Source organism: Sciurus carolinensis, chromosome 12 (genome assembly GCF_902686445.1).
Source record: "Sciurus carolinensis chromosome 12, mSciCar1.2, whole genome shotgun sequence".
Taxonomy (NCBI): Eukaryota; Metazoa; Chordata; class Mammalia; order Rodentia; family Sciuridae; genus Sciurus; species Sciurus carolinensis.
Window position 1 is genome coordinate 90313101 of NC_062224.1, and position 24942 is coordinate 90338042.

A 24942-nucleotide genomic window follows, 5' to 3' on the forward strand; every position below is an offset into this window, starting at 1 on the left:
TATACAGAGAAAAAAAAATCAACTCCTACTTAATCCTGTACTTGAAATTAATATAAGGTGATAAAACTAAATTAGAATACTATAAAGTTATAATGCTTCAGTAAGAAAATGTAGAAGAACATGTGTACTTCATGTAATTTTGTTTCCTTTAAAAAATAAAATTATCAAGTTAAAATATATGTCATAGATTTCGTTTCTTTTATTGGTATGGCAGTACGTCCTATATATTCTAGTCCTTCAAAAATATTGAAGTAGTGCCCACAATTAGAGAGAAAAACACAGATATGAAAAACTAAGACTGCAATGCTCTTTGCTATTCAATTGAATTGCAGGATTCGGTACAACCCAGAATTTTCAAGGCAGACAGAGACAAAATTTACCTTGCAAAAAAGTGTTGGTATCAATAAATAGCTAAACTCTTTAAAAACACAAAATACTCCTTTTGTAAGTCAGGAAAAAGGAATAAATTTTAGAAAACATTGTAAATAAGAACTTACTTGTGCGAGTTGATTCACGATCCCATGTTCCATTGATACAGATTGAATATTTCTATCCCAGTACTCCCCTACATTTGTAACTTAGGTTAAAATTATGATTATATTCATTTTTATCTGATTGATTTGCCTCATATACAATTAACCTTGGTGCTTTGCACTTCTCAAGTTGATCTGTTGCTATGAAATGAAAATGTTTCCATGAAGAGATCAATTATAAGAATCAAACCAACCTAACATTAGCTGTACAGTATAATGAAATTGTATTTCACAATTGTAAAATGAAATTGTGACTTAAGCCTCTAAATTCTATCAACAAATTAATCCTGGTCACCACTGCATGAGATGCGTGCTTTTGTATGAATGTAATTCTCATGTCCTGTCTTTGAAATATCAGAGAAAATATCTGTTACTAAGATATTTTGTAGTTTGGGAACTGAAAGAGTACAAGAGCCTCATTTTCTCAGAAGATCTGCATAGTAAATAGTTATCAAAAGACTAAATTTGGTCCCACATTTCAAATTTGTGCAAAAGTTTTATATTCATTTGCTTTCCTAATTGCAACCACCGTTATATTTTCCTAAAATATCAAAATAAAAACATTATCTATGGATATATAGCAGGTTGTTAGTTCAAATGTATTTTTTAGCAGGATAACATAATATTATAAAATCTGTCTTGAATATATAGAAAAAGACGTGAATATTTAAGCAAATTCATTATATGATCAGAGAGAGACAGAGAGCAAGAGCAAGAGTTAGGAAGAAAGAAAGAGAGAGAGAGAGAGAGAGAGATGAGAGAGAGAGAGAGAGAGAGAGAGAGAGAGAGAGAGAGAGAGAGAGAGAGAGATCGATCCTTGGAATAAGAAATTGAGCACTTTCATTCAGAGTATTACCTAGTGTTTGAATGCTTGCATGCCATTTCCAGGCCCTGAGTTTAATCCCCACACCATAAAAAGCAAAAGAAATTGGGTGCTTTAAAATTATATTCTCTTTTTCCATCCTTAGAGTCTTTGAGAAACTATATACCAGATCATACTATAGTCAAATAATATTATAATGCCAAAATAAAAACATTTTGCCGACTCTGGTAGGAGTGAAGTACTACAGAAGCATTTAATGTACCAAATACTTCAATAATTCGGGGAAGATGAGAATTCTGTTTGAATTTGATAAAATGTCTGTATAGGTCTCTGATAATATTTGTTATTAACAATTTGAAAAGCAGACTGAAGTGAGGATGAACACAGCAGAGCAAAGTCAGTAACTAGCAAAGCCCAGTAAGACTAAACCAATCTTAGAAAAACAATAAAGTGTGAAGTTAAAACACATGTGGTACTTGAGAATTGATCTCATCCTGGGCTGGTCCAGAGTGTTGAGGAAGGAAAATCAAGAGGTTGTATAAGTCCTAGTAACTAAAGAAAGATCTATCTGTTGCCAAGGGGAATGGTGTCCCTGGATTTGATTTATTTCTGAAAGGATTTTTTGTTTATTGGGAGGAAATAAATCTTTTGAGAAGCATGAATAGCTAGACTAGTGGAAAGGAAATGAATATTGAGAGGCAGAATTGTAGACCAACCTATGAGACCTGGAAGGGCTTATATGAAGCTGACTGTAGGCAGTAGGCAGAAGATGAACCACAGGATGAAAAACTCTGTGAGATAAGAAGAAATAATATTGTAGCACAAGTTTGCATGTAATTTAGAATGAAAAGTTGAGAGTTCTTGTGCCTACTGTTAACTTGGGTTTTCCTCCCATATGAAATGAGATGAAACCATTTGTATATAAAAAAGAACAATGATGAGTGAGGTTAGAAAAGTCTGAAGACACTTTTATTCCCAGGAATGTGTTTAGCAAAAAATGTAGGGTTAATAATCAACAAAATTTATTGATTCATTTGACAAAAACTTAATGAATAGCTTCTATATGTCTGTCTGTCTTCTGGGTATTGAGAGCACATGAGAACAAAACAAATATAAGTCCTGTCTTGGAGAAGCTTGACCCCATTCTGGGATTAATTAATATCTAGAAATCCAATGAATAAGTAAGACTGGAAACCTAGGACAGTCTTGGAATTAAGGACCCACAAAATCTCTAGGAAAGAACTCAGTCTAGAAAAAAAGTGAACAACCCTTCCTTTGGTCATCAAAGACTTGATCCCCAACAGGGCAGAGTGAAACTAATCAGTGATATTTGTTTCCTGGACCAACATTGGATGTGTCATGTGACTAAGTTGTAATACTGATTGAAGGCCTATGGCCAACCCATGTGGCAGCACATCAACTTCAGCTTGCTAACTTTGAAAATGAAAAGTTATCCTTGATAGAATCTCTGACAGAGAAAAGATTCTTATAAGGACAAGTTAGTTGGAAGTGGGTATTTAGTGGACTTCATTTCTTTGAAAAAGAGAGCGCCATATACAAACAACAGTTGTTTCCAAAGTACTTATATTTTCTTGGTAACAAGTATTCAAACTTTAATAATATGACAATTTATAAGTAAAATCTAACTCTACACTTATAAGATAAATAATATTAGCAGAAATAGAAATATTAATATATTCTATTAATACTTTTATTTATTTCTTCTGGAAACTCATTAAATGCTGAGCAATAAAATTCATTATTTTTAAGACTTTTTCAAGAATATCTCTAAATTTTACAAATATGATTGCAAATATTTTCTATGTAAAACTTGAACTTCATTAAGTGTGAATCTGAGAAGGGTGTTCTCACCAACAAACAGGAAGTTGGGTCCACATTCCACTAATACATGTAATTGATCTCTCTCCAATCATTGTGACATTTTCTGTACACTCGAACTCCACTGAATCCCCATGGTAATATGGAGGGGCAGAAGGCTGGGCAGAGCCATGGTCAAGTTCCAGTATAGCTCCACATGTTCTCTCATCCTCTATGTAAATTTCACAAAAACATGTTCATAATGAAGACACAGTATGTATGTTCAAATAAATACAAAAATGTTTCAGTTTCAATTTAATATTTTTAATACATTACCAGTACATATTGGCAAGGTTCTCCACTTTCCATCAACACATTGAATTTTATTAGGTCCCTTCATCAGCAATCTGGGATTGCAATTATATCCTACCACCTCATTGTGTCCATATTCTTCTTCCATTTTGTCCTGAACTTTTCCATTAAGGAGTAGAGGAGGTGGACCTTATGAATGTACATCTTCTATAACAGAAACAATGGTTAATGGTTGTCTGTTTTGCACTTTAAAAATCCAGAGAAATGGAAAAATTTTTAGGAATTGATTATTTATCATATGATTCATTATGGAATTCTTAATGAAAATAAACATTTACGGTGCAGTTATGTATCCAAGTTGAATTGCTTCTATTATAAAAGCATTGGAAGTATTTTTAAAGCTTTAAATATTTTCAATAATGAAGATACTTTGAAGATTCATGCAAACTGTTAGCAAATGTGGTTGTGGAAATTATATTAATTTTTCATTCTTTAGTAGCATTTTACATAACTTTTTGAGAAAGTATCATCAATGTGACAAGCACTCGATCTACATTTTTAACTGATTTCCTAATACACTCCATTGAATTAACTATTCAAATATTGTCTTGATGTACTCTATGAAACTTGAGAGAAGTCCTGAACTATATAAAATGTCCAGTATTAATGGTAGCAGTGGAGGAAAAACTAAAAGTATAAAGTAAGTCTCTGTAGTCTCAGTCACCATATTTGTATATATGAATACTTTCAATACATATTTCAAGAAATAACTGGTGATTAAATTCTTAAACTAGTTTGTGCTTTCTACCACACAACACATATCAACAATTTCATGAACTGGATTATAGACACTGTGGAAGCCAATAAAATATTGAAGAAAAAATTTATATTCAAAATTCTAATAATTATTTCTACAACAGTCAGATAAATCTTCACCTTTTCATACTGGAATATTAGGGGAACATCCAAAATAGTTGCACTGCACTGAATCTGGTCCAACTCTTGTAAGTCCTGATTGGCAGAAAAATTTCAACAATTCTCTGACTTTATATTTTTCTTTCTTGGGATCAGCAATTAAGAATTTTTCGATTTCAGTAATTGTGCATTCCCTCTCTAAAATAAAAAATAAAATAATTTAATATGTAATTAATCTTTGACAAATTAAATTTTACATATCATGTAAAAATGAGGTAGGTGTTTAGCAATGCATGCAGGAGAGATTCAGACAAATCCTCTTCCTGGAAAAAATGTTACATATTAGGTTTTATTTCCTCTCTAACTTTATTTGTATAGGATGCTGAGAAATGTGGTGGTATTGAATGGCAATATATCTGTCCTAAAATTTAGTTTCCAAATTCAATGAGTTTTCACTGAATATGACTTATTGCCGATATTTGTAAAATTTAATGTTACATTATTGTACTCTCAAAACATGACATTATTTTCACTTATTAAAAAAATCAACTTTGTACAAATTTTAAATTGCACATTTTAAAAAACTGGCTTTTCTGTTTAATATTATTGAAAAAATAGTTCATATAAAAAAGCAATTCTAATGTATTGAAGTTAGAGGAATAATAAAAATTGTGTAATTAATATATTACAAATAAAGAACAAAATTAAGCAATAGTTCAAGGCCAAACTGATACTCATATTCTAAGTGCTTTGAATTCTTATATTAATATTCAATCATTTTATTATATTTTATGATTATTAATTATTTTAATTCAAACAAGGAATAACATATAAAATCTCATTTTTTAGTTTTTAAAAAGTAGGTGACTTTAGTAAATGATATCGAAAAATCACTTTTCTTATTTGGAATTACTCTTCCTCACAAATTCATAAAATTAAAGGCCACAATTAGAAAATTAGAACCATAGTAGAAAGAAAATGCATACTAGCAACAGTAAAGCACTAAAACACTTATCAAATTAGATGTACAATAAAAACTATTTTAAAAATTAATGCATCAAAAACTAACTTAAAATTTTTGCTGTGGGGCTGGGATGCAGCTCATGCTTAGCAGGTGTAAGGGTCTGGAATCAATCCCCAAAAGCCCTCCAAAATTAATTTTGTAATTGTTTTGAGTTTTGCCAATTACTTGAGGAAAACCACACTTGAATGAAAGTCACTGGGATTCCTCTCCCGACTTCTATTACAATCTTTTACATAAAATTTCTTTTGACTTTGGAGGGGGTTTCAAGATGATGGAAGAGAGAAGGTTGCTTTTGTGGGGGCTCTGTGGCATGAAACCAAGAAAGGGGATAGGCAGCTTCTCAGCAAGGTGGGTGAACAACAACAACAACAAAGGATGGCGAACATTCTGGTATTTAATGCTACACATTCGAAGCGATGGGGGACTCAGGAGGCTGGATATAATAAAATAAGGAAGAAATCCCACTGACACAGCTGCTGCCACAGTTGGAGGCACCTGTCAGAGTAGCCCCTCCATGAACAAAGTGGAGGGATAATGGAATTAAAAGAACTCACAGTTAGGGTAGGCTTGAGCTGTGTCTGAATATGGAGAGTTCAGAGATCAAAGACACTGCCCAACTAAACTGAAAGGTGTGCTGCGTAATACTCTTGTGTGGGAAAGAAGCCACCTTCCCTCCAGGCTGTGTGCAGAAGAAAGAAAGAACCATTTTGCAATCCTGATGTGATGGCCACCAGCTGTGGAAGCTGATTCCTGGCAAACCCAAATAAAGGCCTGGTGAAATCACACTGCATGACATAGGGTGTGTCTAAGTGACCAGGAGAAAATCAAATGTGGAGAGAGGTTTACACAGTGGACAACTGGTTGTGGAAACCCACCTGGTTCTCACCCTCCCACTCCAAATCTGCTGTTTGCAGAACTAGCTGGGAGAGTTGTGCCTGACTGGGAATAAAAGGGTTGGGGCAGGAGAGATTGAGTTTGGAGACTGAACCCAAGACCAGGAAGTGTGGAGTCCACAGGTGATGTAGTAGATTAAAATCTGGCTCCTCAGCCACACGAGTGGAACCCAGGGAAGATCCCTGGGGTGCAATCTTCCAGAATGGACCAAAAATTGCTGAGCTAAGGAGGCGCACTGATTGAAATTCTCCAGACCAACTGGTATTCAAGGAAGAACCTGGAGGCCACCCAAGCCTAAACCCTGCCTTCAGGAGTTCAATCTACAGGATTACCTTTCTCTGCCCAGCAATCCCACCTAACACTGCTGAGAAAGGAAGTTGAAACATTTTGAACTCCAACAGACACAATACTTTAATTTTTCTCAAGACCTTTTTCTTTTCTTTGTTAAATTGTGACCTTTGTTGGTATGGACATTTATACATATTCATTTTTTTCCTCATTTCTAGCATTTTTGAAACCAATTATTTTTCATGGATCAGTATTTTGAGGACTAGGATGTTGGTTAGTATAATTCAGGGTTTTTTGTATTCATTTTATTATTTATTTATCTATTTATTTATTTTTTCAGTGCTGGAGATTGAACCCAGCCCTTGTGTTTGCAAGGCAAGCATTCTACCAACTGAGCTACATCCCTTGCCCTTATTTTTATTTTAATGTTAAAAATTTTGCCTTATGTGTTTTTTTCTCTCAGTTCTCTCTTTTCTTCTTCTAACATCCAATCTCTATTGTTCTCTCTTTCACTCTTCCTTTAATGTTTTTACTTCTATCTTCTCTCCTCTGCCCTCATAATCATCACATCCTACATCACTTCTGTTCTCTCCCAGTCCACTATTCAAAACTGTAAATCCACTTGCAAACTTAATGTTTTTACTGTGGGAAATGACTGAACATATCATTTCTGTTTATTTTAACACTTTGCATTATAGATGTCATTACAGAAACTGTTTGGTTTAATGCTGTATATTGCATTGGTGGTTGTTAATGTTTGTCTCCCCCTAAATGATTAGGTACTAGAAACCTTCAGGGATACTGCAGATCCACAGGGTTGAAACTCTAACTCAGAGCCATATTGTTAGATGGGTAGACACACAAAACACATTAAAAGGCAAGGAAATGAATCACCCCAAACAAACCAAGATACTTCAATAAAAGAATCCATTGGTACCGCAGTGGAAGATATGTCAGAGAAAGAAATTAGAATGTACATAAACTGATCTGCAAGGTAAAGGACTATTTAAGGAATGAAATGAAATCAGAAAGAAAACCAAAGAAATGAAAGATCACTTCAATAAAGAGATAGAGATTCTGAAAACATCAAGGAAAAATCCTCAAAATGAAGAAATCAATGAACCAAATAAAAATTCAATGGAAAGTATCACCAGCAGACTAGAATACTTGGAAGACAGAGTTTCAGGTAATGAAGACAAAATATATAATTTTTACTTTTTTTTTTTTTTTTTTTAGTATGACGATTAAACCTAGGGCCTCATGCATGCTGTGCAAGTGCTCTACCACTGGGCCACATCCCCAATCCCAAAATACGTAATAATGAATATTAAGTGGACTATGGAGAAAAATGGTAAGAAACTATAAACAGAAATTCCAAGAATTATGGGATTACCTGAAAGGACCAAATTGAAGATCTATCAGGTTAGATGAAGGCTCAGTGACATAAATCAAAGGAATCGACAATCTTTTCAATGAAATGGTATCAGAAAATTTCCCAAACCTAAAAGTTATTTTGTATGTGTGTATGTGTATTCATTTTGTGTCCATTATATATAAATTCTTGATATCATCATATTATAGAAAGCACTGCCTTAATAAGAAAAAAATGGTTTTGACTGTTGAGTATTAAAAAACTGCCGTATTTCTATAGAGATAATAACTAAAAGTGAAATTTAAAGAGAAATGTGAATGAACCAACACCGGAGGAGAATCATTTGTCTTTGTCTACCAGTCAAAATCATATAACTTAGTACTGACATATGGAAATATTAGTAAGGATTTTTTACTGTAAGGTATTTACTTCAAGATATCTATAAACCTGTTTTGCTTAAGTGGTTTATGATAATAGCATAAACATCTCCTCATAGAAAAGAACTCCCAGGACATTTGAATATCTGTCAATCTATATGCAGTTTTCTCCTACATGGCTGAAGCAAAATACTAAGTTGTCATATATTCAGTTTTTGGAGAGTTACACTCTCCTAGAAAACTGTGTGTTCACTTGGTCATGAATCTTTCTAAAATTGGCAATAAAAAGTTACTTTCACTCAATTAGTTTCGTGCAGAAGACATGTTTGGGTAACCCTAAGGTGGCGGCTGGCTGGGGTTGAGCTAAGAGGTGTGGCACAAAATTAGTGTTAACACAGTGTGATCTACTTTTGCCTAATTAGTTAATGTCTCCTTTGTGCTAGTGGTCAACAGATGTTCCTCATTCTTAATTAGTACCTTAGCGCATACTCCAACCATGCTACTTAATCCTAAACTGATTGACTGCCTTAGGAATATAAGACACAGCTATAGGAAGCACCATCGTATAAGCAGCACCTCTGATAGATCCCAGAAGGCAGATGGCAGATCACAGAAGCACCTGTGATAGTACGCACCTTTAGTTTGCAGGATGCAGGACTTTAAGAAGATATAGATCTCTGAAAGTGTAGTCTCTCTCTTAAGCAAAGTCTCTCTTATGCAAAGCCTCTCTCTCTCCTCTCAAAGCCTTTCTTCCTCTATAAGCTAGGGAACAAGTGAACAAGCAACAAAGCAGCGCACTAAAGAGAAAGATAATAGAAGTAGTTCATTTCCAGTCCACCTCTGATAAATACCCCGGCAATTGTTGCTGTAGGCGGTAACAATATCCACACGACTGTTGCCGCGGGTGGCAACAGTTTCCATTGCTATTTCTGTCGCTCCTAATTTCTCTCCTTTTCTTCACAGCTTCACATTTTCCAGTCATGTCTAGTGACATTGGAAAGGTCTTGAGAATCATATGTTCATAACTCTTGCATTCTTAATTTATATTATTTATTTTTGCAGTGTGGGGGATTAAAATCAGAGCCTTGGACTGGCCAAGCACTCTACCACTGAGCTAATGCCCCAGCCCTTTTATGAAGATGGTCACTTGGTATTGTAAAAGCTTCTAGCTGCACAAAGCATGGATCTCCTTATAATTACAGAGATCATTTTAAAAGCCTCTCTCTCATGTAGAAAAAAATCTAAAGTTTTGTGATCCAGCCCTTGTCTATTCTTCTAATGTTACTATATATCTTTCTCCCCTTATCAGTTCAGATTCCTGGATTTACTATCTTTGAATTATCTAAATTCAGAAACCCTTTAGAGTGAACATTTTTCAACATTTCCTTGCTTCAGTTGCCTCCTATTTTCTGAGTCATTGGATTTTTTTTTTTGATTCTTTGAATGGTGGTATATAAAATATACTTGGATTATTTTAATTAATTGGTTTATCATTCACCTTAATTCATTGTATTTTGGTTTTATTCTCCAATACTGCAATGAAAATTCTAGAAAGGCAGACCTGGGTTTGTATTCTTTATCATTTTCTCCTATCTTACAAAAGGAATTTCTTGATATCCCAAATGAATTAAATTTGAGTGGCTCCTCCATGCTGACACTCAAGTCTCAAGGTATGAAATATTCTGCCACCATTTTAATTCAAGCCTTGAAACTCTACTAGTGCTCTTCATCCTCTTTGCCTCAGGCACTATTCAATCTCAATGTCCTTTTCTCATATTTCAAAATACAATAGAACCATCAGTTTCTGATTCTTTCCACCATTAGATTTACACACCCATGTTCTTTCCTTCCTCCTGTTACAAAATTGAGTGGTCTTGTTGCCAACAAACCCAGTACTTCCAACAGGAGCTCCATATTGACAAATCCACCACAGTTTTACAGTCTTCTTACTGGACACATTAAAGAAGTCAGAACCATCATAATAATGTAATTAGATTGCATTGTCTGTATTACATGACAGAAATATGACAAAAAAAGTTACATGGACTATTTAATCTACTAACCAAAACAATCCTTTGTATACGGCCTATAAGAGGCATTAATTTATTTCACTGCTTTAGAAACACATTACTATCTTGAATGTTGAAAACACCCTTTCCTCCAAGTTGTTAAATCAGAAGGACCATTGTGATTTCCTTGTTGGTCCTTAAAAATGTTTCTAGGTAATTCAAATTTCTAAAAAATAGAACACATGCACGTTTATTTTTATATTGAAAACAAAAAAAAATTTCTGAAGCAGTACTTACCATAACATATGGGCATATGAGACCATCCATTGGCCTTATGTACTATGGATCCTTTGACATGTTTTAATCTGTTTTCAAATGGAACATCACATTTAAAGTCAAACTTGTCATTGAGTTTAAACCAGGTGGCATTACTTTTGGTTCTATCATTCTCAAATACTGGCATGTCACAAGATACTAATGCATAATAAAATTGAGGATTTCATTTCTAATGTAATTTATTTTTTTTTTTTATTTTTTTACGTTTACATAGGGTAATGATGTTTATTATATTTTCCCCTCCCCCCCACCCCTCCCACCCCTCCCACCCCTCTTTTCCCTCTACACAGTCCTTCTTTCCTTCATTCTTACCGCTCTCCTTAGCCTAACTCTAAACCTAACCCTAAACCTAATGCTAGCCCGTCCCACCACCCATTATATGTCCTCATCCGCTTATCAGCGAGATCATTCGTCCTTTAGTTTTTTGAGATTGGCTTATCTCACTTAACATGATATTCTCCAATTTCGACCATTTGCCTACAAATGCCATAATTTTATCATTCTTCATTGCGGAGTAATATTCCATTGTATAAATATGCCACAGTTTCTTTATCCATTCATCAACTGAAGGGCATCTAGGTTGTTTCCACAATCTGGCTATGGTGAATTGAGCAGCAATGAACATTGATGTGGCTGTATCTCTGTAGTATGCTGATTTTAAGTCCTTTGGGTATAGGCCAAGGACTGGGATAGCTAGGTCAAATGGTGTTTCCATTCCAAGCTTTCTGAGGAATCTCCACACTGCTTTCCAGAGTGGCTGCACTAATTTGCAACCCCACCAGCAATGTATGAGTGTTCCTTTTTCACCACATCCTCGCCAACACCTATTGTTGCTTGTATTCTTGATAATCGCCATTCTAATTGGGGTGAGATGAAATCTTACGGTAGTTTTGAGTTGCATTTCCCTTATTACTAGGGATGTTGAACATTTTTTCATATATCTGTTGATTACTTGTACATCTTCTTCTGTGAAGTGTCTGTTCATTTCCTTAGCCCATTTGTTGATTGGATTATTTGTATTCTTCGTGTAGAGTTTTTTGAGTTCTTTATAGATTCTGGAAATTAGCGCTCTATCTGAGGTATGGTTGGCAAAGATATTCTCCCACTCTGTAGGCTCTCTCTTCACATTTCTGATAGTTTCCTTTGCTGAGAGAAAGCTTTTTAGTTTGAATCTATCCCAGTTGTTGATTCTTGCTTTTATTTCTTGTGCTATGGGAGTCCTGTTAAGGAAATCTGATCCTGAGCCAACAAGTTGAAGATTTGGACCTACTTTTTCTTCTATAAGATGCAGGGTCTCTGGTCTGATTCCGAGGTCCTTGATCCATTTTGAGTTGAGTTTTGTGTAGGGTGAGAGATAGGGGTTTAATTTCATTCTATTGCATATGGTTTTCCAGTTTTCCCAGCACCATTTGTTGAAGAGGCTATCTTTTCTCCATTGCATATTGTTGGAACCTTTGTCTAGTATGAGAAAATTGTATTTATTTGGGTTTGTGTCCATGTCCTCTATTCTGTACCATTGATCTACCTGTCTATTTTGGTACCAATACCATGCCGTTTTTGTTACTATTGCTTTGTAGTAGAGTTGAAGATCTGGTATTGCAATACCCCCTGCTTCGCTCTTGCTACGGAGGATTGCTTTAGCTATTCTAGGTTTTTTATTCTTCCAGATGAATTTCATAATTGCTTGCTCTATTTCTGCAAGGTACATCATTGGGATTTTAATTGGAATTGCATTGAATCTGTATAGCACTTTAGGTAGTATAGCCATTTTGACGATATTAATTCTGCCTATCCAGGAACATGGGAGATCTTTCCATCTTCTAAGGTTTTCTTGAATTTCTTTCTTTAGTGTTCTGTAGTTCTCATTGTAGAGGTCTTTCACCTCTTTTGTGAGATTGATTCGCAAGTATTTGATTTTTTTCGATGCTATTGTGAATGGGGTAGTTTTCCTAATTTCTCTTTCTGAAGATTCATCACTTATGTATAAAAATGCATTGGATTTATGAGCATTGATCTTGTAACCTGCTACTTTACTGAATTCACTTATGAGTTCTAAAAGTTTTCTGGTGGAATTTCCAGGTTCCTCTAAATATATAATCATGTCATCAGCGAACAGGGATAGTTTGAGTTCTTCTTTTCCTATTCGTATCCCTTTAATTTCTTTGGTTTGTCTGATTGCTCTGGCTAGAGTCTCAAGGACGATGTTGAATAGAAGCGGTGAAAGAGGGCATCCCTGCCTTGTTCCAGTTTTTAGGGGGAACGCTTTCAGTTTTTCACCATTTAGAATGATATTAGCCATGGGCTTAGCGTAGATGGCCTTTATAATGTTTAGGAATGTTCCCACTACCCCAATTTTTTCTAGTGTTTTGAGCATGAAGGGATGCTGTATTTATCAAATGCTTTTTCTGCATCTATTGAAATAATCATGTGATTCTTAACTTTAAGTCTGTTGATATGGTGAATGACATTTATTGATTTCCGAATGTTGAACCAACCTTGCATCCCTGGGATAAAACCCACTTGATCGTGGTGCACTATCTTTTTAATATATATTTGTATGCGATTTGCTAAAATTTTGTTGAGAATTTTTGCATCGATGTTCATTAAGGATATTGGTCTGAAATTTTCTTTCCTTGATGTGTCTCTGTCTGGTTTAGGTATCAGGGTGATATTGGCTTCATAGAACGAGTTTGGTAGGGTTCCCTCCTCTTCTATTTCATGGAATAGTTTGAGGAGTATTGGAATGAGCTCTTCTTTAAAGGTTTTGTAGAACTCGGCTGAGAACCCATCTGGTCCTGGACTTTTCTTTGTTGGTAGGCTTTTGATGACCTCTTCTATTTCATTGCTTGAAATTGGTTTATTTAAGTTGTGTATGTCCTCCTCGTTCAGTTTAGGTAGTTCATATGTCTCTAGAAATTTGTTGATGTCTTCGAGGTTTTCTGTTTTGTTGGAGTATAGATTTTCGAAATAGCTTCTAATTATGTTTTGTATTTCACTCGTGTCTGTTGTGATGTTTCCTTGTTCATTCCGAATTTTAGTAATTTGAGTTTTCTCCCTCTTTCTCTTTGTTAGTGTGGCTAAGGGTTTATCAATTTTATTTATTTTTTCAAAGAACCAACTATTTATTTTATTAATTTTTCCGATTGTTTCTTTTGTTTCGATTTCGTTGATTTCGGCTCTGATTTTAACTATTTCCTGTCTTCTACTACTTTTGGTATTGGTCTGCTCTTCTTTTTCTAGTGCTTTGAGCTGTAGTGTTAACTCGTTTATTTGTTGATTTCTACTTCTTTTTTTGAATGCACCCCATGAAATAAATCTTCCTCTAAGTACTGCTTTCATAGTGTCCCAGAGATTTTGATATGATGTGTCTTTGTTCTCGTTTACTTCTAAGAATTTTTTTATTTCCCTCCTGATGTCTTCTGTTATCCATTCATCATATAATAGTGTATTATTTAGTCTCCAGGTATTGGAGAAGTTTCTGTTTTTTATTCTGTCATTTATTTCTAATTTCAATCCATTATGATCTGATAGAGTACAAGGTAGTATCTCTATCTTCTTGTATTTACTAACAGTAGCTTTGTGGCATAAAATATGGTCTATTTTAGAGAAGGATCCATGTGCTGCTGAGAAGAAAGTGTATTCATTCTTTGTTGGATGATATATTCTATATATGTCCGTTAAGTCTAAATTGCTGATTGTGTTGTTGAGATCTATAGTTTCTTTATTCAATTTTTGTTTGGACGATCTATCCAGTGGTGAGAGAGGTGTGTTAAAATCGCCTAGTATTATTGTGTTGTGGTCTATTTGATTTCTGGAATTGAGAAGGATTTGTTTGACGTACGTGGATGAGCCAATGTTCGGGGCATAGATATTTATGATTGTTATGTCTTGCTGATTTATGCTTCCCTTAAGCGGCATGTAATGTCCTTCTTTATCCCTTCTGACTAGTTTTGGTTTGAAGTCCACATTATCTGAGATGAGGATGGATACTCCAGCTTTTTTGCTGTGTCCGTGTGCATGGTATGTTTTTCCCCATCCTTTCACCTTTAGTCTATGGGTGTCTCTTTCTATGAGATGAGTCTCTTGCAGGCAGCATATTGTTGGATTTTTCTTTTTAATCCAATCTGCCAGTCTGTGTCTTTTGATTGATGAATTCAGGCCATTAACATTCAGAGTTATTATTGTGATATGATTTGTATTCCCAGTCAATTGACTCATATTTGTTTTTGACATGATTTGGTTTCTCCTTTATTTGGCTATTCCTTTAGGCTAGTGCCTCCTGTTGCTGATTTGCATCGTTGTTTTTCATCTCTTCCTCATGGAATATTTTGCTGAGAATGTTCTGTAATGCTGGCTTTCTTTTTGTAAATTCCTTTAGCTTTTGTTTATCATGGAAGGATCTTATTTCATCGTCAAATTTGAAGGTAAGTTTTGCTGGGTATAAGATTCTTGGTTGGCATCCATTTTCTTTCAGGGCTTGGTATATGTTGTTCCAGGCCCTTCTAGCTTTTAGGGTCTGGATTGAAAAATCTGCTGATATTCTTGTTGGTTTCCCTCTGAATGTAATTTGATTCTTTTCTCTCGCGGCCTTTAAAATTCTGTCTTTATTTTGTATGTTAGGTATTTTCATAATAATGTGCCTTGGTGTGGGTCTGTTGTAATTTTGTATGTTTGGAGTTCTATAAGCCTCTTGTACTTGGTTTTCCATTTCATTCTTCAGATTTGGGAAATTTTCTGTTATTATTTCATTGAATAGATTGTTCATTCCTTTGGTTTGTTTCTCTAAGCCTTCCTCAATCCCAATAATTCTCAAATTTGGCCTTTTCATGATATCCCATAGTTCTTGGAGATTCTGTTCATGATTTCTTACCATCTTCTCTGTTTGTTCAACTTTGTTTTCAAGGTTAAATATTTTGTCTTCAATGTCTGAGGTTCTGTCTTCCAGGTGTTCTATCCTATTGGTTATGCTTTCTATGGAGTTTTTAACTTAGTTTATTGTTTCCTTCATTTCAAGGATTTCAGTTTGGTTTTTTTTCAGTATCTCTAACTCTTTATTGAAATGATCTCTTGCTTCCCGTATTTGGTCTTTTAACTGTTGATTGGTGCAATCATTTAATGCCTGCATTTGCTCTTTCATCTCCTCCTTCAATGCCTGCATTTGCTCTTTCATCTCCTCATTAGCTTCCCTGATCGTTTTAATTACGTACATTCTGAACTCCCTTTCTGACATTTCTTCTGCTGTGCTGTCATTGGGTTTTATTGATGTAGTATCTAGGTTTGTTTGGGACATTTTCTTCCCTTGTTTTCTCATAATGGTCAGTTGTCAGTGGGACCCTGAGATATTGCAGTTTTCCACTATTGGCTTATAGTGTCCCAGTAGATTTCCAGTGTATCACCTCCCAGCCTTCAGTAGCCTGATGTCTTGGAGGAATCTGATAAAGCAGCTCATTCGAAGAATACTGCCCCTAGTCCCCTACTGGTTCCACGTTTTGGAACTGGCTCTGTGCGGAAATGCTCTCACTGTGGGCCTGCACCGTGCAGCTGGCCGTGTGGGAAGAGCCCACTGCCGGAGTGTGGAAGACTACCTTGGGAAGACTCAAGCTGCCCTGCCCGGCTCCGCTAAGCCACCTCTATCTGGGCCTGCCACCCGGGCTGAGCTTTACCCAGTGGGCAGACTCACCCGTGGCTCTATTTCAGTCCGAGTCTCTCTATGCCTCGCCCTCTTAGCTCCTGGGTTCTGGAGCGACCGGGGGTGCAGTCTCCCTCTAGGCCGCCATCTTGGATCTCCCCGTGAAGAGAGCCCGCAGCCGGAGTGGGCAGAGCCGCCTGAAGAGGTCTCCGGCTGCCCTGCCCTTATCCCTGAGGCTGCTTGCAGATCGAGGCTCTCCGCTGGTTCTTTGCAGGAGTACACTGCGCTGCAGCGGCTCCGGGACTCGGAGCCTGCTCTGTTCAGAAAGGCTCTCACTAGCGGACCAGTTCCGTTCCGAGAACCTGGAGAAGCTGGCTGTGTGGGCGGGGCCCACCGCCGGAGTGCGCAGGGCTGCCTGTGGATGACTCTAGCTGCCCTGCCTGGCTCCGATAAGCCACCTCTATCTGGGCCTGCCACCCGGGCCGAGCTTTACCCAGTGGGCAGACTCACCCGTGGCTCCACTTCAGTCCGAGTCTCTCAATGCCTCCCCTTCTTAACTCCTGGGTTCTGGAGCGAATGGGGGTGCAGTCTCCCTCTAGGCCGCCATCTTGGATCGCCCCGTGAAGAGAGCCCGCAGCCGGAGTGGGCAGAGCCGCCTGAAGAGGTCTCCGGCTGCCCTGCCCTTATCCCTGAGGCTGCTTGCAGATCGAGGCTCTCCACTGGTTCTTTGCAGGAGTACACTGCACTGCAGCCTCTAATGTAATTTAAATGACAATGTTAGTAAGTGTCATCCCAAGAACATAAGAATTTATAGGTAAGTATGTGATGATGAATTGAGTAGTGTATCAAAATAGCCTAAGATCAAAGATAAATCATTGTCTGAAATAGTTACTATAAATGAAAAATATTTTCCTACATGACCTTTTACTTATCATTTAAATGTTCTAAAAAGTTTATTCAAATTTTTCTCAATTCCATTTTATATAAGCATTTATCTGATGCTAGTAATAAAATAGAACATTACAGATGTGTATTACTTATTTTAGAAAACTGGAATGGCATTTGGAGAATTAAGATGTCAGTTTAATAGTTGTGATATAATAGAAGAAATATGTATTAATTAAAAAATATTGATGAATTTTATTTAAGACTTTCTAAAGATGATATACAAAATTTAACTTTATTATTTCTTGAAGCAACTGATGTGGTTTCATTTCAAAAGGAAGCAAAACCTTTGAGAAAAATGATACATCATTATTTTTTTTTTTCAGAATCACTAGTTTGGTAAATGTACATAAGTAACTCTTTTCTCCTCTGACACACACACTTAAAGCATAGTATGACTTAGAAGTGATTCAGGGAACTTCATATCTATTCTGGCACTCACTAATTTATTTTAGTTGAGATCTTTTATGTCCACCTGTGTTTTAGGTGATCAACTTTTTATATCAAAGACTTCATTCCTAGACGTAAAAGTAATGTTCTTATTGAAGATTTGGGGTAATGGTGTATAATTTCAGAATATTTTAACCTTTGTACTTTATATATTTGATACTCTAAGGTAGGTTTAATTTTGAAAAACCTCCCTTTTAGAACATCTGCATAAACAGATATTGGAAAAAAGAATTGTTTCAATGAGTTCAAAGATTTTTCTGGTATAATATCCAAGGTTAATTAAGATTTTCTAGGAATGATTATTTCCATTTATCTTATTAAATGTGAATCCATTTAGTAGTATTTAATATTCTTTAAATGAAATAACGAAGATATCCCTTCTTACTTCTTGATTTCCATTCTTTTTTTCACAATTTATATTCTGATAGTATCTAGCTAAAAAAGATGCAAACTGCCCACTTATAAAACTCATCATACACTAAATTCTGATCAATGACTCATTATGAAACTTTCTTATTATGAAATAGGAAATCAGGAGGAAAACACACTGTGAAAGCACCACAGTTGAGGGGCAGGAGCTCAGGCACCTGGTCACACCTAGCGTTACCCCGACTTCGGGCACCATTCCGGGTTGAATAGAAAGACTTCACACAGGAATTCCCAGCTGCATAAAGACAGAGGGAGCTTGGGGACAGTCCACATCATCAGAAGTATCTAAAGCAGCCCTGTGTTTACAGCTCATCATTAAGAAAACAAGTTTAGTAAGGCCCAACCCTCCAGGGATCAGTCTAGGTGAGCTGACACACGTGTGTACACGAGGAACACTGTGACATCAGGTACCCCAGGGGGATGCCTAGAGCTGCCTGGGAGCACAGCACAGAATGTGAATGACATCACACCCTGGAGATCCACATGAGCAAGGGACTCCTTCTGGATGTTGAAGGGAACCTCTGGGGATCAGAGAGAAAGAGCTGTAGGACATAATGGAAAGGAGAGGGATGGCCACTGGAACGTCTGCCTGCAGACCTCAGCCCAGAAGCAAAGAAGAGCAGCTTGCAGGGAGGGCCTGATGGCCAGAGGAGCTGGAGGAAGGCCACGGTGCCCTGACACGGGCAGTCCTCCCGTCTCTGGAGTCGTCCAGAGTGAAAACACATGTCCCAAGATGGGCCATTCCAGAGTGCAGAGAAACCGCCATCTGGTTTTCGGGCTACAGAACCGAGAGAGGAAGAGCATGTAGGCAGGGCAGAACACAAGTAGTGTGTTCCAGGCGGAAGGAAGAGCAAGGACAGGGGCCCTGGTTCCAAATGTGCTTAGAGAGAACAAGGGACAAGGAAACCCTGGCATGCGACCCCACTGAGGGCCCAGGAATCCATGCTAAGCCCCATGAGTGTCAGACCAAGATCAAACAGGTACTTGGAGGTTCTTATTCCTTGCGGTCACTGGGCCCAGTCAAGGGGAGCCTCCTAGCTCAGTTCCTTCCCTATCACCCTCAGGATACTCTCCTTATTCCCCATAACACAGTACATGGGTCGGACTCACACAAGCATGGTGCCACCCACCCTCCTTTTACCCACTTCACCTAGGGTGACACACACAGCTCTTCAGACAGGCTTGGAAGAATATCTAGAATTCCCGAGAGTTCCCCTGTGAACTATATCAGCAGGTGCTCTGCACCACCCAGCATCTCCCACCCATCTTCAGAACAGTCACCAGATGGGATCTCAAAAGCACCCAGTCAGATGACTATATGGGTCATGTGAATTGCACTTGAGTCTGACTCCTACAAGATCCATCGGCTTCGTGTGTCAGGAAAAGTCCATGGTCCTCCAGGATGGTGCACACATCGTGTGAATCAGAGCAGAGAGAAGCAGAATTTTGTTCCCAAGCTAGGCCCAATAGATTATGTTCAATACACCTAAGTTGATCTCATATCCTCTTGGGATATTTCAGGATCTCTGCTCCTTGAGATTATCGTAGTTCAGTACAGAGGAAAGCAGAAAAATTATGGATGTGTGTGGATCATTGTATGTGTATTACTCTCCTTTGATACGTCTCACTTCCAAAATCCATGTTCTTGAGGTTAATATGTGTCCCATTTATTCTGTAGGGCAGACAGTCACTTTATCTCATGTTCTTCTTGGTCTTGGTCGCTAAACACAATGACCCACCCACATACACACAATGTGGTCTCCATAACCCCTCTTGAAAGTGCATGAACTCTCATACTTCCAGAGTATAATGTATGTCCACAGTAACTCTGAGGGTCAGTGGAAGAGAATGGATCTGAAATGTCATTTGACCTCAAGGCCTGCACTGACTCCACATTCTAAGCAATGTGAACACACCTCCCACTATGACCTGCACCTTCATAATCCCCCAGCAGTTCATGTCTTGAAGGTTTTTTTCCTAGTGGTTTTGTGTTGAGAGGTGGTGACCTTGCATGGGTGATAGGATCACGGGGTCTATGAGGTACTTAATGGATTGAGCCACCGTAGGATTTGTATCTTGGTGGGCTATGGGGAAGTGGTAGAGACATTAGGACATGGGCCCAGTGGGAGGAAGAAGTCATTGGGACTTGCTCTCTGGGGGCAGGTTTTCTGCTTCTCACCTTCCTGTTTCTCTCGCTTGTGCCTTGGTTACTTTTAGATGATTACTTTTTTCAACCTCCAGTTCCCCACTTATTACATTCTGCTTTACAAGCAGCTGCAAGTTTGGAGACAAGGCCTGTGCACTGAAATCTTCAACCAAATAAATGTACATTTTACTGTTTTAATATAGGTGTTTTGTCAAAGTAACACAATCTGAATATCATGGAAGTCTGGTACAATGAAATGGGGTCACTCCTGTGACTGCATCTACCAGGTGGTTTGATAACACTTGCATGTGGTTTAACAGAAGTACTTGGAAAAGATTGGAGAAATGTACTTGGAAAAGTTTGGAGAAATGTACTTGTAAAATGTAGAGTTCCTTTCATGGACCTTAAGAGGTGAGACTAATGTTGGCATAGGATTACAGAATGCCAACAGCAGTGCAAGAGTACAAATTGTGTTGATGAGGTGTCCACAGGAAATTAGGACTTTGTATTTGGAGGCAATGTGATTTGTGCTACCTTCTGGCAAAAAACTAGTCTTTGTTTTTTCCATGCTTTGAGACATTGTGTTGAGCTGTGTTGAAATGTCCTAGAATCATTAATTTTGTGGAGGATATTTCCAATTAGTTCAGCATTTGGAGTCAAGACTTCTGTCTGCTTTAAACTAGGTTCACAGTTAGAAAGATCAAACAGAGCATAAAGATTTCCTTAACTGAAAATCATCATACTACAGTGACGCAATCACACCAATGTTTTTAGCAGCTCAATTCACAATAGTTACATTGTGGAATCAACCTAGGTGCCCTTCAATAGGTGAATGCATAATGAAACTGTGCTATATAAACACAATGGAATATTTTAGCAATAAAGAACAAAATTATGGCATTTGCAGGTGAATGGATGGAGATGGAGAATATCATGCTAAGTGAAATAAGCCAATTCCCCAAAACCAAGGACCAAACATTTTCTCTGATAAATACCAGGGGATTGGGTAAGGGAACAACGGAGGAATGATGGTGTAGAGGGAATTGAGGGGGGGGGACGGGATGGGGAGAAGGAAAGAGAAAGGAATGAGACAAATATCCTTACCTCATGTACATGTATGATTAAACAAGCAGTGACTCTAATTAATGTATAACCAGAAAATGAAAAGATGTAGCCCATTAGTGTACAATGAACCAAAAAATATTTAAAAGGATTTCTCAAACTGTAGTTTGTTTATAAAATAGAAGGTATATAATTGAGACATTGACGGATGTGGTTGTTGAGGAAACGAGTACCATTAAAGAAGGCAAGTTGTTTATACTGGGAATATAAGAAAGTTGCTGTGAGGACTCCTCACCCTTCCATTCTAAGGTTATATAATATAAACTCATTTTAAAGACTGTCCCAGTCCACCATGTTCACACACTGCTGTGTACAGAATTGTTTCCTTAGAATTTCTTTCCCATGATTCAGTCATCCAGGCCCTTAAAGGTTACTGCAGCTCCCATCCAGATGATCCTGAGTGTTGCTCTCATGAGAGAGAGACTCTGGGGTCTTCCTCTAGCTGCTCTTTTTACAGGTGTGAACTCAGAAGACAAGAGTCCCAATTCCCTAAACTTTCACCAATGTGTCTAAGAAAATCCTATGAAGACAGGCAGTGCATAGCATGAAAAGAATCTGTGAGAAGCTGAGAGTGAACGTCAAGCTGAAGTGGAGACCCCCAGAATGTAGGATGTCAGGAATCAGAATGTCTACTGAGGAAAAGTGCAGGCAGAAAGCTGAGCAAGCCCAAGAAAGTGGTCTTTCAAGGACAGAGCGGTGGGGGCTTTGTGGCCCTTTATTTATTTATTTATTTATTTATTTACTTATTCTGGTTTACATGATTTTTTAATTTGTTTTTTTTGAATGGACATGTCTGTAGAGTGTATTTTGACATATTATACATACATGGAGCATAATGTATTCTAACTAGAATCCCATTACTGCAGTTGTACATGATGTGCAGGTTCCCTGGTTGTTCATATATGTCATAGGAAAGTTATGTCCGATTCATTCTACTGTCTTTCCAGGTCCCATTCCTCCCCCTTTCCCTTCATTCCCTTTGTCTAATCCAGTGAACTTCTATTCTTCCCTCCCCCACCCTTATTATGTGTTACCATCCACATATCAGAGAGAATATTCAGCCTTTTCTGTTTGGGATTGAATTATTACACTTAGCTGCTAGTCTCCATTACCATACATTTATTGAAAAATCCCATAGTTTCATTCTTCTTTATGGATGAGTAATATTCCATTGTGTATATATACCACAGTTTCCTTAGGCATTCATCTGCTGAAGGGCACCTGGGTTGATTCCACAGTTTAGCTACTGCAAATGGAGCTGCTCTCAACATTGATGTGGCTGCATCACTATAGTATGCAGATTTTAAGTCCTTTGGTTTTAAACCAAGGAGTGACATAGCTGGGTCACATGGTGGTTCCATTCCATGTTTTCTAAGGAATCTCCCTATTGCTTTCCAGAGTGTTTGCACCAGATTGCAGTTCCACTAGCAATGTATGATTGAACCTTTTCCTCCCCATTTTTCCCAACATTTATTGTTACTTCTATTATTGATAATAGCCATTGTAACTGTAGTGAAATGAAATTTCCATTTTAATTTGTATTTCTCTTACTGCTAGAGATGTAAAATATTTTTTCATGATTTTTAGCCATTCCTATTTCTTCTGTGAAATGCCTGCTCAGTTTTTTGCGCATTTACTGATTGGGTTATTTGGGTGTCTTTTTTTTTGGTGTTAATTTTTCTGAGTTCATTATATATATTGGAGATTAATGCTCTATCTGAGGTGCAAGTGTTAAAGATTTTCTCCCCTTCCATAAGCTATCTCTTCATAGGCTCTATTGGTTTCTTTGCTGTGGAAAGGCTTTTTAGTTTGATGCCACCCCATTTATTGATTCTTGATTTTATTTCATGTGCTTTAAGAGTGTGGTTGAGGAAGTAGGTTTCCAAGCCATCATGTGCAGAGTTGGGCTTACTTTTAACAGGTGCAGGGATTCTTGTCCATGACTAAGTTCTCTATGCATTTTGAGTTTTTGCAAAGAATTTTGGTGCTAACATCATGCCACCTGTGACATGACCTACAGGAATTGATGTTGACCCTGTGAAGGTCTTGCTTTGAACCATTCCTTTATATCATTTTCCTACTCCTTCCTTTGGGAAGGACACTTATCCTGCACATGTGTGTCATGGTATTACACAATCACTGCATTGCCTTGAGTCTTGAATGGAGACTTTGAACTTGGATGTTTGAGCCATTTTCGAAGTATTGATTACAGGAACTCTTGGAGATTAACCAAACACAGTTAGCATTGTCTTGTAGAAACTGGTTTTGGGGGCTGTGGGCAGAATGTTATGCTATGGCTCTTACATGATTCCCACAAATGGAGGACTTGGTACCCATAGCAGCATAGCTCAGAGATTAGACCTTGAGCAGAAGACAGGAACATAAGGGCTCTGACCTCATAAATACATTATGATACTGATAATGGATCTATCACTCAATGGGCTATTGGGATGGGTAGAAACTTCAGAAGGTACTCGTGGTTGAAGGATATAGATCAATGGGGGAATGCCCATGAGGGTACATTTTGTCATTTATCCCAGCTTCCCTTCTTTCCTTCCTCCTAATCTCTGCTTCCTGGCCACAATGAGGCAATCATTTCTACAGTTCTTGCCCTCTGCCATATTGTTCTCTTTTGCCAGAAGCACAAACCAATAGGGGTAAATAATCATGGACATTAAACAAAAATACTACTCTGATATTGTGACATGGCAGAGTAATCAGAAATATAATCATCTACTGTGACCTTGTACAATTCTCAGAAACATACACAGAAACTATGCTCACATACAGAAAACACAGAAAATACCCAGATACTGAGTTGATACACTAGCCAAAGATATTATCCAGATACTGTGAACAAGTGTGCTAAACAGAGACATTACAGAGATAATGTGACCAGGTATACTACACAGAGACAACAACCAGATACCATGACCAGTATCTAAAGAGACTAGCAAAACGTATCAGTCCACTTCTCTAGAGGAATAGAAGAAATAGGATATATGTATGGTTATAAAAACAGGAATAATTAGATTGGCTTAGACATCTAGAATCTGGATGGTTCCACAGTGACCATTTGTAGGCTGGATAGCTGGAGAGAGAGTAGTTGCGTATTCCATGAAACTAGAGTCTCAGAAAAAGAAATCAATGATGTCACCCCTGTCCTGGACCAAAGGCCAGAAAACTCCCCGTAGAGTTGCTGGTCAGTCTGCATTGGAAAATGAAGGGGTGAGATTCTGATGTCTCAGGTGATCACAGTAGTAGTCACGAACCCTCTAAAGAAGAATCGAGCTGGCTTCTGCTGTTGCTTCCTTGTTCTTCCAACTCTTGTTCCATCCAAGTCCCCAACCTATTGGACTGTGCTGCCCAAACTGACAGTGAGCCTTTACCTCAGTTCACTGTCCCACAGGCCTATCATTCCTAGAAACAACCTCAAAGAGATCTGCAGAAGCCTCTGAAGCTTAGGCATCTCTTAATCCCAACAAGTTGACCGTTCAGATTAATCCTCAAACCAGATATG

General features: G+C 37.6%; 1 pseudogene; it reads right to left on the reverse strand.

The window, feature by feature from the left end:
* Positions 1-24942, reverse strand: part of LOC124961427 (complement factor H-like) — a 108326-nt pseudogene that overhangs the window by 78365 nt on the left and 5019 nt on the right.